Below are 16182 nucleotides of genomic sequence, written 5' to 3' on the forward strand. Positions count from 1 at the left end.
TGTCAAACTCACGCCCCTTGGGGCAGATGCATCATGCACTGGCCATGCCCACATCAATGGGGGGATTCAATTTTTTTTTACTAACGGTTCTGTGGGCATGGCTTGGTGGGCGTGGCAGGGGAAGGAGACTGTAAAATCTCCAGTCAGAGGTGGTATTTGCTGCTTCTCCAAACTACTCAAAATTTCCACTAGTAGTTCTCCAGAATTGGTCAGAACCTGCTGAATACCACCTCCGGTTTAGTGAAGGGGGGGAAAGTCATGATATGGTCACATAACAACGCCGTGACGATGCAAGTTTCACACCCCTGATATAGAGGCAATGAAGCTACTTTACTAGTCTTCTTGAAAATGAAATTGACTCCAAGAAGCCTTGAAAGAATTTATGGTTGGCATAATCAGCTGATGCCTAGAATGGTATTGGAAGAAGGAACTTTCTCAATTGGTTGACATAATTTCTTCTCAGTGTCCTTTCTGACCTGCCTTATGGTTTAAACTTGAACTGCGGGAAGCTGAAGAAGTTCAGATTAAAGAATGGACTCAAATTTTATAAGGTCCATCATAAAGGCTGTTTACAGGTTTATCCTGTGGAAATAAATGAAGCAGAGAGGCATTGAGTTGCTTCAAATTTTAAAAGGATGATTTATAGCCCCAGTTGCTTCTTCTTGAGTTTTTATAGAACATTCAAAGGCTTTTAGATATTATTTCTTTGAGTTTCCAAAAGTTTTTGTGTAAGATACAATCTTGTTTAGAGAAGACAATTGTTAGACCATTACTGTATGAAAAAGCCTGTCCCTCAGTCATGTGCAATTAAAGGCCAGTTTCTTCTTATTGTTTTATGAGGGATGGCTTCTCAGCTGTATGTAGTCCTGGAAGAAACATATTTACTTGACCCATTTTACAGAGGTTTCAGGATGGATTTGAAATAGAAATTGTTTTGATTAAACAGTATTGAATTTCTTTTGGGAGAGACTGACAGAGCAACGTGAGTCTGTTGGTTCTTCTTGACCAAGAATATTAATGAACCTGGACTGAGGCTGTTGGTAAATTCCAGGTCTGTTCATAGTAAGAAAAACTTGTTTGTTCTTGATTTCGTCATGAATTTGTGAGTGCACCTGATATGTATTATTGAAATATGATTGAGTAAAGGTAAAAATGTTGTTTGCATGAGATACTTCTTCTTGAGTTTTGGGTTCCTCAACAGCAGCAATCTCAAGAAAGGGTATAAAAAATGATGATAATCATTAGAGACAACTGTGATCTACATGTGATAGATTTGAATGCCTATGTGTAAAGTTGGGCTGAAATGGCAATTTGGGAATGCTGTTTGTGTACCATCAATCTTGCCACAGGTCAAAGCCTTATTCCAAGCTCCTGGTTTTTACTGCAGTGTAGGGAATGGCCTTGAAGCACAGGGAGGAGATCTGTTACCTTAATAACAATTAGGTTCTTTTCTTATTCACATGAAGATAAAATGAGGAAGAAGGAAACACATTGGGACTTACAAGATTCTGTTGCTATAGCTGTTCTAAAAAAGTAGTTTTAGACCTCTATGGCTCAGTTTGTCATATCAGCCACCCATATAGGCTAACAGTTGGTGTTGTAATCTTCCTAGTTATTAGTACTGAAGAACTTTCAATCAGAATAGAGCTGAAAAGGGACATTGAAGTCTACCAGTCCAACCTTCTGCTCAAGCAGGATATCCTATATAATTTGAGACAAGTGGATGTCCAGTCTCCTCTTAAAAACCTCCAGTGATGAAGCACCCACAACTTCCAAAGCTACTGGTTAATTGTTCTCACTGTTATGAAGTTTCTCCTTAATTCCAGGTTGCTTGTCTCCTTGATTAGTTTCCATCCATTGTTTCTAGTCTTGCCTTCTAGTGTTTTGGAAAATAAATTGACCCCCTCATTTTTGTGGCATTCCTTCAAATACTGGAATACTGCTGTCATGTCACCCTTAGTCCTTCTTTTCTCTAAATTATCCATATCCTGTTTCTGCAACTGTTCTTCATATGTTTTAGTCTCTATGACTTTAATTATCCTAGTTGCTCTTCTCTGCACTTTTTCCAAAGTCTCAGGCTTAGTATCATCTGCAAATTTGATGGGTTCCCCTTCTATTCCTGCATCTAAGTAATTTATGAAGATATTGAAGAATACTGGGCTTAAGATGGAATCTTGTGGTACCCCATTGTTTACTTCGCTCCATGTAGATGTAGTACCATTAAGGACTACTTACTGAGTATGGTTTGTCATCCACTTAAAAATCCATCTGGTGGTGATGTGTTCTATCCCACATTTTTCTAGTTTACCAAGAAGTATATTGTGTTCTACTTTGTTGAATATCTTACTGAAATATAAATATATTATGTCCACAGCATTTGGCTGGTCTACTAATTTAGTCACTAGGTTGAAGAATGAAATAAGAATGGTTTGGCATGATCTATTTTTAACAAATCTATGCTGGCTCCTAGTTATAACTTTATTTGTTTCTAGATGTTCACAGATCCGTTTTATGATTATCTTTTCCAGGATCTTCCCAGGTTAGTATTAACCTTCCCATTGGCATGTAGAGCAAAAGAAACTCCTGGGACAGTTTTTTTAAAAAAACCAGGAGTTTAACTTTACTGACAGATCCATATAGGTACAGAAGACCCAAAGCCAGTTCTAAGGTTTTGACATGAAATGCAGCATAGTGAAAAACCCTTTATCTTCCTCGGGCCACCCAGTGTCCACTGTCTACCAATCCAGATTAAGCATTTTATTTTGGGAAAACAGTCTGCACCTTTCAAAAGTCTTCCGCTTCTGATCTTTGGGTTGCAAGATTTTCTCAGACTGCAAACTGCTCACGTAAATTATTTTTCTTCCTCCCAGCTCCCCATATATCCCAATCATATCCATTTCACCTCCCTAGCTTCTTTGTCAAGTTGCAAGTGGAAAGAAGCACCTTGCGAATGAACCCTGACATTTAGGTCGATTGGTCTGAAGTTTCACATCAGGTCTTTTCCAATCCTCAGTTCCTTGGTGCTCCAAGATTTTGAAATATATGGTACAATGGTTCTGGGATAACATCTGCCAGCTCCTTCAGAACATGACCCAGTGATTTATATTCACAATATCAGACAGGTGTTCTCTTACCATTTTTTGTTTATTTTAATCTTAATTTCTAGTCCTTATGGTTATGTTTTTGGTAGGTTGGGCTATAATTGCAAAGAATGAGTTATGCAGCTCTGCTTTCTCTCTATTGCCTGTTATTTCCTTGCCATCTTCTCTTTTTAATGGACCTACTTATTCCTTGACTTTTTTCTTCTTATTTATATGTTGAAAGAAACTTTTTAAAAATTATCTTTTACTTTTGTTGCAAAGTCTTTGGTCAACTTCCTCATGCTCCTGGGAATGGAATCTACAAGGGAATTAATGCTTCCAATCATGGTCTTTCTAGGTAATATTAGGCTAGCTCTCAATAGTTGATCACATCTTATATCTAGTCTTCAGAGGGATTGCAGTCTGTAGCTGGAGCAAGTTGTAATAACTTTTTTGCCACAGTGAGCATAGGCAGAACTTGGGTCTTTCCTTTCCATGAAGATATTTAGCCACAGCCACTATATCTCCATCATCAATATACCTCCATCAAGGAACTGAATGACTACAGCTCTGACATCTGTAGTCATGAAAACCTTCAAAAGGTTTATACTGCACAATTGAAAATCATCATGCATCCACTGCTAGATCCCTTGCAATTTATCTACCAAGCAAAAAAAAAATCAGTAGATGATGCTGTTCATATGGCACTGAACTACATCTTACAACATCTTGAATCTTCCAGGACCTATATAAGGTGATTTTTGTAGACTTCAGCTCAGCATTCAATACCATAATTCCAGAAATTCTTCTTTCTAAATTGACTCAGCTGGCTGTGCCTGACCACTATTATTGCTGGATTATAAGCAGCGGGTGGAACTAGATAAAATCATATCAGATAGCTGTACAATTAGCACAAGTGCCCCGCTGTGCTTTCTCCATTATTCTTTTCTCTCTATACCAATGACTGTATCTCAAACGATACAGTCTGTTAAAGTACAGAAGTTTGCAGATGATACAACAGTCGTTGGTTTCATTCAAGACAATGATGAATCTGCATAAAGATGGAAGATAGATCAACTGGCCTTGTGGTGCAGCCAGAACAATCTGGAGCTGAACACACTTAAAACTATAGAGATGAAAGCAGATTTTTAGCAGGAGCTCTTTTATTCTACCATCTCTTACAATATTAGACAACACAGTATTTGCAGTAGAGACCTTTTCAGAATATGAAATGGACACCTAACATTAGAAACATCATTAAAAAGGCAAACAAAGGGAGTTCTTCCTGTGTCAACTCAGAAAGCTCAGACTGTCCCAGGAGCTTCTGATACAGTTCTACAGAGGAATTATTGAGCCTGTCATTTGTATTTCTATAACAACTGTTTGGTACAGCAACCAAAGAGGACAGGTACAGACTTCATTAGATAGGACTGCAGAAAAAATCATTGCAACCAGCCTGCTTCCATTGAAAACCTGTATACTACACAGGTCAGAAAGAGGGCTGAGAAAATATTTACAGACCCCTTATGTTCTGGACATAAACTGTTTCAAGGCCTCTCCTCAGGATGTGGCTATAGAGCATTGCATGCCAAAACAACCATATACAGTATACTCTGCTGAACTCCCAAAGCATTGTCTCATTTCTCATCTTCTCTTACCTTCTCATCTTTCTACTGTCTTCTCCTATTGTTTTCTTATGATTTATCAGTTGTTGTTTGTAACTTATGATTAATTGTAACTATGACTTATGACCTATGACCTATTATTTGCTGTTTATATGTACACTGTGAGCTTATACACCGGAGACAAATTCCTTGTGTGTCCAATCACACTTGGCCATAAAGAATTCTATATTAAAAGGAAGGAACTTGGAACAAATGAGAAAATGTCACCTTAAGGTTGATTTCCTAACCTATGTAGCTATCTCCTCTTCTTTCGTATATTCTCATTTAAGGCAATATTGTATTTTCTGTATGCAGTTTGAGCATAGAGTTTTAAGAGCCAGCCATACCTCCCACACAATAACAAACTGCTATCATCATCATTTGCAGCTTTGTCTTCTCAGGCCTTTTAAGGAAGCAGGTAGCGATGCCAGAAAACGTTCAGCAATTGCATTCCAGTACAGATATGGAAACAATTGCCATTTCATTAGAAGAGAGTTTGCTACTGTGGCTGCAGACAGAAGACCAAAAAGAAGTTTCTGTCCGGCTTAGCTTTGTCTATCATGCCTTCACCTTTGCTTGAAAGGACAAAAACCTCACCATCCGCAGAGTAATTTCATTATCTCCTGATACATTTCACTTTTCAGTCACAACAGCTTCTCCTGTCATCAAATGACAGATTTCATGTGGAACCATAAAGCTTGCCAGAATTTTTTAAAAAACACTAAACTGTGCTTTTAACTGTTGATTGGTCATCAGTTTAAACAATGTAAGTAATGTAAGTAAAAGAAATAAAACCTTTCTCCTTTCATCAAGATACAGGGCAAACAGCAGCATTATACGAATTAAATGTAATGAATGGATTATAGCAGAATAATCATACTAAAAACTGAATATATTTTTTTCCAGAAAACCAAGATTCATTAGTGCTGATCTTCCCTTCCCCTTTCTTTGCAATTCACTTTTTAATCCACAAAGACTGATCTGTAGCCTGGCAAAGCCAGAGTGCTGAGTGGGAGCTGATTGGAGAGGTTTGCCTCAGCAGGGGTGAGGTGGGGCCAGCCCGGGGGGAGCAGCTCTAGAGCCAGCAGCTCTGGCCCTCCTCCATCATTTCAGTGGAGGCATGGGGATCATCAAACTGGGGAAAGAATGGGTGTTCTTTTGCTGCCTCCTCTCCCTCCACTTTTCCACCTCTGGAAAAGCAGCAGAGAACGGGAGAGAAGCATCTTTGCAGTTGCTTGAAAGCCAAGGAGTCAAAGGGAGGCAGGGAAAGGCTGGGGGTGCAATCCCCTTCTCTACCTGGTGGAAACTGCCTGCACTTTCAAGTGAACACCTAAGGAGTCTTTGATGTTGAAGCAGAAAGTGAAGTGTATCAGTCCTTTTCTTTTTGAACTATCCCTTTATAAGCTACAGAACAAGTTGCATATTCAGTGTAGAAACGCAGCTTGATTGAACATGAAAACTTAACCTAGAGAACTGGGACAAAAAGAAGCCTCAAAGTCAAATTAACTAACAAAATAATAATGGATAAAGGTTAACTTTTGGAGGTTTTGCTTTTGTTCCCTGTCTGATGGTCTCCAAAAAGAACACCCAGAAGTACTTTCACTGTAGTGGATGGGACTTTCTTCTTTCTGGGACAATTGAGGCTCTTAAGGACAGAGGTGGGCAGCTATTTCTTCTCTTACAAATCCTCTTCCCCCACTAAGCCAAATTTCCCCATTCTGAGGAGTTTTTAAGGAGCAAAATGAGTACACTAAAGCTAAAGCAACAGTCTTGCCCTTCAAAATCCTCAACTCAAACATGGACCCACATTTTAAATTTAAATTTAAAGGTTTTAGACCTTGCCTTTGCATCCCAAAAGCCAAGTGTGTTCTGCTAGGTTGAAAAGTGTGTCTGAATATGTATATGAATGTTTTTTTTAAAATACATGAAGTAAGCCATTCTTTTTCTTCTCAAACTCTTTTTTATGCATTCATAAGATAATTTTTTCCTTTATTTTCACAGCAGAATAACCCTTTGTGCTAGGGTTTTAATTTCTTGTTTGTTCTGTTAACTTTCATGTTTATTATTTCTCTGTACATTTTCATATAGGTTCATCAGAGCTATTTTTGAGCTACCAGTTTTGTTTACCCTAAAGAAGGCCAAGACTTCTACTTTCTTGTCCAAGAATGCCAGAAACAGATATAAATTATAGGAATGTTTTGAATGTTGGATGTTTTGCAAGTGGTAGTAAAAGCAGCTTTGCAGTAGTACACTTTCAGATGGAGCTAATGGGCTCCATCTAGGATGCTTTCATGCATTGAGAAGAAGCTTTGGGTTTGATCCGCTAAATGACTTTTGTATTTTTGTCATTCATGAATATTTGAAATGATATGCGTCATGCATTCAAAAATGTATGTTTTGAAAAAATGTTTGGCATTATAAAGATCCTTTACCCCACAGGCATCACACTTTTTCTGCTTTTTTTTAAATTAGGTTTTTAAAGGCTTTCCCACTCTGCTGTGCACGGAGGTAGATTTTGGGGCTAAGGCTCTATGTCTGATGCAAAGCATTTCTCCTGTTTCAGATCTTGCTTTGCATTTGCACTTATTAAAGCTACAGTTCTCAGTAGGGTTTTTTGTTTTTTTTTGCCACATTGTGTCTGGAACAAGTAGTATCTGGACTGAACCTCATTAGACTAACAAAGGGAAGGGAGAATGTATTTTTGTTACAAATTCTTAAAGGCATCATGCAGGTAGAAAGCCAGCATATTTTCTGCTATGTATTTCATTGCTTTTTTATAAGTAGCATTTAAAAATGGTTCTTCTCAGATGAATTTCAAAAGTGCAGACTATTCTGCCATTTCAGAACTTCATGGTTTTGTTATAATTCTCTGTTCCTGTATCCACAAAATACAGGAAAGTGGTTCCTGACCACTTTCTCACAATTGACTTCAAGTGGTATACATCCATCCTTGTATTGGCACAAATCCATTATAAAATTCTTTGCTATACTGCCAATTCCTATACTGCTTCTTTTGGAACTCACAGGCAAATTCTGTTATAAGCAAATAGACCAGTGATGGGATTCAAAAATTTTTCCTACCGGTTCTGTGGGCGTAGCTTGGTGGCCATGGCATGGTTTGGTCAGCGGGGCTTGGTGGGCATGGCAGGGAAAGGATACTGCAAAATCCCCATTCCTTCCCCACTCCAGGGGGAAGGTTACTGCAAAATCCCATTCCCTCCCCACCCCACTAACCTGCTTTCCAGCTCTGTTCTCCTATGCAGGGCAACAAAAGAAGATCAGCTGGGACTCGGGAGGCAGAGAATAGATGGGAGCAGGGGCAGTCAGAGGTGGTATTTGCTGGTTCTCTGAACTACTCAAGTTTTCCACTACCGGTTCTCTAGAACTGGTCAGAACTTGCTGAATACCACCTCTGAAGTAGACTCATTTCCCCCCTCTCCCCCGGTTTGTGGTCATCCACCTTTGCTTTTTACAGCTGGAGGAAAACTTCTATCTGTTGCAACACCAGAGTATGATGTAGCTGACATTATTGTGCAGTTGACATCTTTGGAACTCCAAGTTGGCTTTGGCTTCTCTAGGCCTCTCCCACACTGCACTTAAAGTTCAAGTATAAAATGAGAAAAGATGAAACTTAATGGAGATAGTTCCTAACTGTATGTTTGTGTCTAGTGATGGAACAACTGTTGGGCCAGCATATAAATCCAGTCAAATAGTAACAGATTATAATTTGCATAATATAAACATACAGATTGAAAAAAAAATAAAGTGGAAATAACTCCATGAGGAAGAGATGGGCCCTGCCGTTAGGTTCTATTGAAGTGGATCACTGCATCTGACTAATTGCTAGGCAGCCGGGCCTCCTGGGGAATGGATGAAGCAAGGACCCTTAATAAGAAAAGTCCAGTTCAAGGTCACATATTATTTTTAGGATATAACAATGAGGAAGGCAAAGATTCTACAATAGTTGTCCACTATTGTGCACAACCCTATTACCCTTTTCCTCCTCAAATAACACAGTGGAATCTGTTTTCCTTTTCCTTCCTTAGTTGGGAAAGGAGCAGAGGTGGTAATCAGCAGGTTCTGACCAGTTCTAGAGAACCGGTAGTGGAAATTTTGAGTAGTTCAGAGAACCAGCAAATACCACCTCTGACTGGAAATTTTACAGTATCCTTCCCCTGCCACACCCAGCAAGCCACGCCCACAGAACCGGTAGTAAAAAAAAAATTAAATCCCACCACTGGAAAGGAGGTCTTCAAAAAGATAGGATGGTGTAGGTGACAGCTATGAAAGGAACTTGGGAAGCAAAGAAAGGAAAATGGCTCCAGTAGATGCTGACGAGTAAGAAGCATGAGAGTCCTGTTTCTTAACACACCCAGAATTCACCCTTGGTCCCACTCTCCAAAGGTCATTTGACTTTGCCTCCAAGATAGGTGTGTCAAAGTGTCATGAAGATGCCCACACCTAACTTTTAAAATCATGGGCTGCCAACCCTTTGATCAGGGCAGAAAACTGTGGTTGTTAAGGCAAAGTGGTGTTGTTGTAAACTGTAATGACATTATTATTTTCCTCTTCTGCCATGGTATTAAACATTGCAATTCAGCACCAATCTTTGTCAGTTTTCAAGCACTGCACATTGAGTGTCCATTAAATCTCACCACTGGAAGGAGGTCTTCAAAAAGATAGGATGGCGTAGGTGACTGCTATGAAAGGAATTTAAGTCTGCATCGCTATTCCAAAGTGGGAGGTGATGAAGTCCCCAGCACTGTGAGTGTGGTTTGTGAGTAGGAGTCAACTAGTGGTCCAATGATGTAATTTGTTAAGTGTTCAGTATTGATATGGCAATTCAGATGTTTTCCTTTCTGTATTTCCTTTCCCCTTCTTGTTCACCACCTAGAATTGCTCATGAGGCAGACTCTAAATATGATATATGAATAAATTTAAAAATGTATATTGCATTCTAATAGTACTCACTATTCTGATTATTCTGTTGAAGGGGAAGCCATTGTCCTTTAAAAATATATATATCCAGTAATGCATAAACGATCTCAAAATATAATAAGGCTTGAACTGAATTCATCTTTTTGAAATCTGTTGCATGGGTGTGCTCCCAGCAATCAGCCATGACCTGATTCCAGATGTCTTGTAATCTGTCAGGGAAGGACAGGAAGTTCTTCTTCTTCCTCAACTGACACAGCTTGGGAAGATCCAAAACAGATGTTGCACTCTTATCTGAACATCTGCAGAAACAAAAGGAGCACAGCAGGGTAAGCAAGAGAAGAGTAGTGGAGTAATGGAAGCCTATAAGATTCTTCCAAAAGTAGGAGAGGAGAGAAGATTTCACTTCAATTAAGGCAATAATAACTTGCATTCAAATTTGCAACCATTACTTCAACACAAAAGAAGCCATTCCTAATGAGCTCACTTTATGATTAATAGTTATGCTCCTGGAATTTTGCAAAGTCTAAGAATACAAATGTTGAAAGGAAAATGCATTTTTACCAGTTAAAACTTTTAACAATAATACAGCATTTGCAGATACAGTATATTAATTGTCCTGTTTTAAAAGGTGCATTAGCAGCCCTGCCCTTGTTTTATTATTTTTAGTCTTACTATAATCTTTGTATTTTATGCAAAACAAAATTATTGTGGGAAGCCAACCCCTCTTAGAAAAATGAAATAAGGCAGAATATTATATTTCCCCAAAGGAAGAAATGGAGAAACATGTTTTTTTAGAGGCAGAAAGCAATCCCCACTTTCCTTAATAGTCCACAGCAGATGTCAGCACTTAAGAGATTAAAAAAAGACAAGTATCTAGATAGCTCTATTCATAAAAAAAATACCCTCACCCAAGGGTGGGATTCAACTGGTGTTACTACAGGTTCAGTGATTACATTTTGCTAAGAAGAAATTTTCTAACAGTGAGAACAATTTACAATTAATCAGTGGAATGTCTTACCTCCAGAAGTTGTGAATATTTTATTACTGGAGATTTTAAGATGAGATTGGACAGCCATTTGTCTGGAATGATATAGGGTCTCCTGCTTGAGGAGGGGGTTGGACTAGAAGACCTCCAAAGTCCCTTCCAACTCAGTTATTCTGTATTTTTTCTGTAAGTCATTGTGTGAAGGAATCCTCACACAATCTTTCAAATAGTGAAAGGGAGAAATATGAAATATAAACAAACAAACAAACAACTTCTGCAGCTGTCCAGTTCTGTTAGTGGCTAATGTAAACTTTGTCTGCTTTGTTGTCTTGGCTGCTTCATAACTTATGAGATGATAAAAGCAATGATCTGGTTAGATTTGTCTAATTGGTTCCATTAGTTTTAATTAGACTTAGACCTCTGTCTAAGTCAACCTCTGCCATCAACTTCAATAGCTTTTTGTTCTCTACTACGCCCAGCCTCATCTCCTTACATCTGTCCATAGCTTGTGCTATATGTACTCTTTCTGCCTCTTTTCTGCCTGTATTTCTGTACGTGAGCTCCTTTTGTTCAGCTCCACTATCTTTAGTCATTTGAGATGTTCTCTTCCTCCCTGAAATGTCTCCTTTGCATTTCACCTTTGATTTACCTTCTTCAGAGAAGACCTTTCCTTAACATGTATTCTGTGATACCTTCCTCTTCTCTAATTTTACTTTTGTTCTCTGAAATTTTTTTGGTTTAGTAATAAAGGTTTAATTTGGTCAGACTTGATTTAGCTTAGTCTCTAAATCTTGGAGAATGTCCATATATGTAACAGGATCTTCACATATGCTTTCCTTTTTATCCGTGATGTCCTTTTAGCATTTTAGCATTTAGCATTTGTAAATTCCTTTGGAACTGTTGGAAGAAATGTCCACCTGGGTTCAGTTCCAAGTGGGGAGAAAGACACTGGAAACATGGGAGGGTGTTTGGAAAGATGGTTTAATGATGGACAAGACCACGTGGTTTGAGGTCCTGGCCAATTGAGTACATGGGTATACACACACACACACACACACACACACACAGAGAGAGAGAAATATCACAATTAAGAAATATGCATTAAACTGTTATCCACAGTGACTTTTAGCTGTATTAGCATAGTAAATAAACTTTATAAAGAAGTGCAAGACTGCAAAGCTTGTCTTCTTTTCTCTGAAGGTTTATCCAACTGCTCTGACATTATTTTCCCAGTTCTCATTTACATTTCCACTGTTTTCCAAACATATCCTATTTTAAATAGATGATTCAGCTAAATTATTTCCAAATCTGATGTGACAGTGTTATTTCAGCAGATTACACCAATTTCTAATATAAAAAGAATGTTTCTTAGCAGATGGGTCTGTGAATAAGTGTAGATATATTTTCAGTATGACTTCCTTTGACATTCTGAAATTAATTCTTTGTTCTGCAGTGAACTCATATTATGAACACATTTAAAATATTTATCATATACAATCAACTCATACACCAAAAGGTTATTCAAATCATAAACTGTTGATGTGCAGAATGTTTCTTTCTTTCTTTTTAGCCCTGTACAACATTTGATCTACATGCTTTATATACCTCCAAGTTCTTGCAACCCCTAGCACTAATTCTATAACTCAATAATTAGAATAAATTAATAAAAATATATTGCTACTCATGACATGCAGCAAAATGGTGTATGCAGCTATCAAATTCAAGTAATTCAGACCTATCCAAGGATAGCAAGAAAATGTTACAATGATAGGACACATCTAAATAGGCTCAAAGATTTATTCTAGGTTTGCTATTTCTTTGATAAGTTTCCATCCATTACTTCTTGTCTTGCTCTGAGGCACTTTGGCAAATTATTTATCCCCTTCTTAGAAAAATGCCACCTTTTCTTCCAATGCAGGTTCTGCATTGCCAAATATACAAATAGGCAAAGAACCATGTTTGGAGAACAAAAAAGGATAACATTGCCATCTATGAATTCTCAATCACTGTTAAAGTGGCCTAAACTTTTATATGTGATAGTATAACTCTTTAAATGCTCCTGTCCATTTTAAATAAAATGCTTCAGTTTGTTGCAGGCCAACTCCACAATTCAATGGAGTATCACTCTAGGTGAGGCAATACTCTCTAAAACTTTAAAACTGCCTTTTTAAAATCATGAATTAAGATCATTAATCCAGTAATAATAAGACAATAGTTATAACACTTAGTCTTATAAACAGGAATTTGCTGGTTAAAAGGGTAACAGAAATGTTGTTGCTGCTGTTATTCCCATTGTTCTTCCTTTCAGCTTCTTTCAGCTTTTTGCTTTTAGTATAGTAGTGTTCATTCTTATTTTCAGCTGTCAAATAGTCCTTATTTGTTTCTTTTATTTTCTGTTGTAAGTCTAAATTTATTATTCAGCAAAATGCAGTGGTGAGAAAAGTAAGTTCCTGCGCTTAGGCAGGAAAAACAAAATGCAAAGGTATAGAATAGGCAGCACCTGGCTCAACAGTAGTTCCTGTGAAAGGGATCTTGCTGTTCTGGTGGAACACTGCTTAAGTGTGAGATGGCAGAGGGCTACAGCCACCAAAGAAGACAATGCATCCCTAGGCTGCATCAACAGGGACAGCAGCAAGATTGTGAGAAGTGATAATACTGCTTTAGAGTGCACTAAAGAGGCCACACTTGGAACACTGCATCCAGTTCTGGTCACCACGGTACCAAAAATGCTGAGACCCTAGAAAGTATTCAGAGAAAAGCAACAAGGATGATTTGAGTGGGGGTGGGAGTGGAGGCTAAACCATATTATGAATGGTTGAGGTTGTTAGGTATGCCCAGCCTATTGAGGAGAAGGATTGGGAGGACATGATGTCTGACTTCCAATACCCGAGGGACTGTCACAGTGAAGAGAGGAGATTGACTTATTCTCCAAAGCACCGGAGGGCAGAGCAATAAGCAATGGATGGAAGATTATCACAGAGAAATCCAACCTAGAAGTAAGGAATTTTTTTTTCTGATGGTGAGAACAATCAATCAATTAATCAATAGAGCTTGCTTCTTGGAGTTGTTTGTGCTCCATCACTGGAGGTTTTATAAAATACATTGGACAACCATTTGATCAGGGTAGTATAAGGTTTCCTGCCTTGAGCACAGGGTTGCATTAGAAGACCCTTGAAATTCCCTCCAGCCCTATGATTCTATGTTATATGTTTAGTGCTTTAGCCATTTTTAATGAATATATTAGATACTTGCTAGTACTGTACAGTCCTTGGTAAAAATACTCATCGATCATTATCTTAGCCTAGTTGAATTTTCCCTATACATTCCACAGCTGTTTTCTAAGCTGCCCTGCATTTCTTCTCATGACAGAGCTGTGTTTTTGTACTTCTTGTATGTGCTTTCTAAAAATTTCCCAATCTGTCTGCCTTCCTTTTGATCTGAGGATTTGTCTCCTTGGGAACTTGTCTGGTACAAGTTTTCTAAGCTTGTTGAAATGGGCTTTTTTGAAACCTAGTGTCTGTGTACCTAATGGTCCAATTTCCTTCTTTGTAGTATATTGAAATCAAGGATGATGGTTTGTTTTTTTCCTCTCAAGATTCCCATTGCTTTTACCTTTGATAAAAAGCTGGAATTTCAGGAGAATTGCTGAGAATTAACGCAACAGTCTATTTTGTACAAAACCTTTCCCATTTTTTCTAGGTTTGAATTGTTTTCCATCATTACAAAATTATCCTACAAGCTATCATCAATGAACAATGTGCTATCACTGCAGAACATATCCTGAGTTTCAGGGTACTGTCACACCAAGCTCTCCCATCCAGCCGATAATCTTGGAGGAAAGCCCAGTTTGTGGGCATTATATAGATTAGGTCTAATGAATAAAGGCACACTCACAGGATTTGCTGAACTTCACTGTGAATATCGTCCATATCTATTGTACTTAAAACAATTCAGACAAAAGGCAAAGCAGCATAACTTTTCTATTCATTATATCTCTATGCAAAAAAAGTGTCTCTTTCACAGTAATGAAAGTTTCACAATAATGTACATTATTTGTTGTATGGTTTCTCTTCCATTCAGTTCTATGCAGAAGGTAGAAAGAGTTGCCAGTGATATATTATAAATAGAGACACTGGTTGGAGAACCAAAAATGTCCTGATAGCAACTATTTTTGGTTATTAAGACACCAACTACTCCAACCTACCCAATCTCGCCTAGTTTTAATATTATTGCCAAACTGGGAGGAAAGCAGCTTTCATAACAACAGATTGGTAGACAACCAAGTTGTGTGAGAAATTCCAAATTTTATGGCTCTAGTTGGAACATATGAACATGAATGTAGTCATGTAGTTATTTCATGTTTTGTATTTACAATCCACGTGAAAAGCCAGTTTGGTTTAGTGGTTAAGGCATTGGCTAGAAACAGGAACACCATGACTTCTAATCCCACTTTAGGATTAGATGGGTAACCTTGGGCCAGTCACTTTCTCTCAGCTCTGGGAAGCAGGCAAGAGTAAACTACTTCTGAAATCTTTCTTAAAAAACTGCAGGGATTACTTGCCAGGAGTCAACACTAACTCAGAGACATTAAAAAAAATCAATGTGCAAAGGCCAAATACTTTCACAATTTAAAAATCAAGAGGATAAAGTGTAAAGTCATGAGTTTGTAGACTGGATATGTGGAAGCATTTTTAAGCACGGCCAAATTGAAGCAGAGGGTAAGTGTTACATAGAAAGAGAATATCTAAACCAAATAATTTCTAAAGGTTTTGTTGATTTTCATGTGCTTTGCAAACTTTGTTTTCTGATTGTACAGATCAAGATACTTGCTTATGATATTGGCATGCATCTCTGTGAATATGCCCATAATGGACATCCCAGATGTGGATTTAGTTCAATTCTCTTCATTGGCTTTTTGTCTTCTGCCAAAATATTCTTTTTTAAAATCCCAATGGACTCTTTCAGGCAGCATCTGACTTAATTGAGGGCTGTCATCCAAAATCTAAGTGTCAGCGGACTTTCTCCAAGAATTTGTTCTTTTTTGTTCCAGGGTATAATGTATGTGATTCTTTCCCAAATGTGAATGGCAGGCATCATTCTTCAAAAGGAATTCTTAAATTTGGTAAAAACAATGCTTCCCATTTTATAGGAAACCACCTTTTGAGGTGTTGACAAAAAACAAGTATAAAAAGGTGGAAAGAGGGGCACATAACTAAAACAGAATACCTACATGTATCCTGAATCTGCAAAGATGAAGTCAGGAAAGATGAGATTCAAACTAAACCAACGCTTGCAACAAATGTCAAAAAACAATTTTAAAAGCTTATTTCAATATGTAAAAAACAAGAAAAAGATCAAGGAAACAATTGCTCAATAAATGGAAGAAAATGGCAAAAATATGATGAGTAGTTGGAAAAAAGTGGAACTTAACGTTTTATATTTCATATTATATTTTGCCACTTAATAATGCCTTGGTAAGACCACAGTTGGAATATTGCATAGAATTTTGTTCACC

The sequence above is a fragment of the Notechis scutatus genome, chromosome 1 (genome assembly GCF_049901735.1).
Source record: "Notechis scutatus isolate UNSWTSFEM ecotype Mainland chromosome 1, rNotScu1.2, whole genome shotgun sequence".
Lineage (NCBI taxonomy): Eukaryota > Metazoa > Chordata > Lepidosauria > Squamata > Elapidae > Notechis > Notechis scutatus.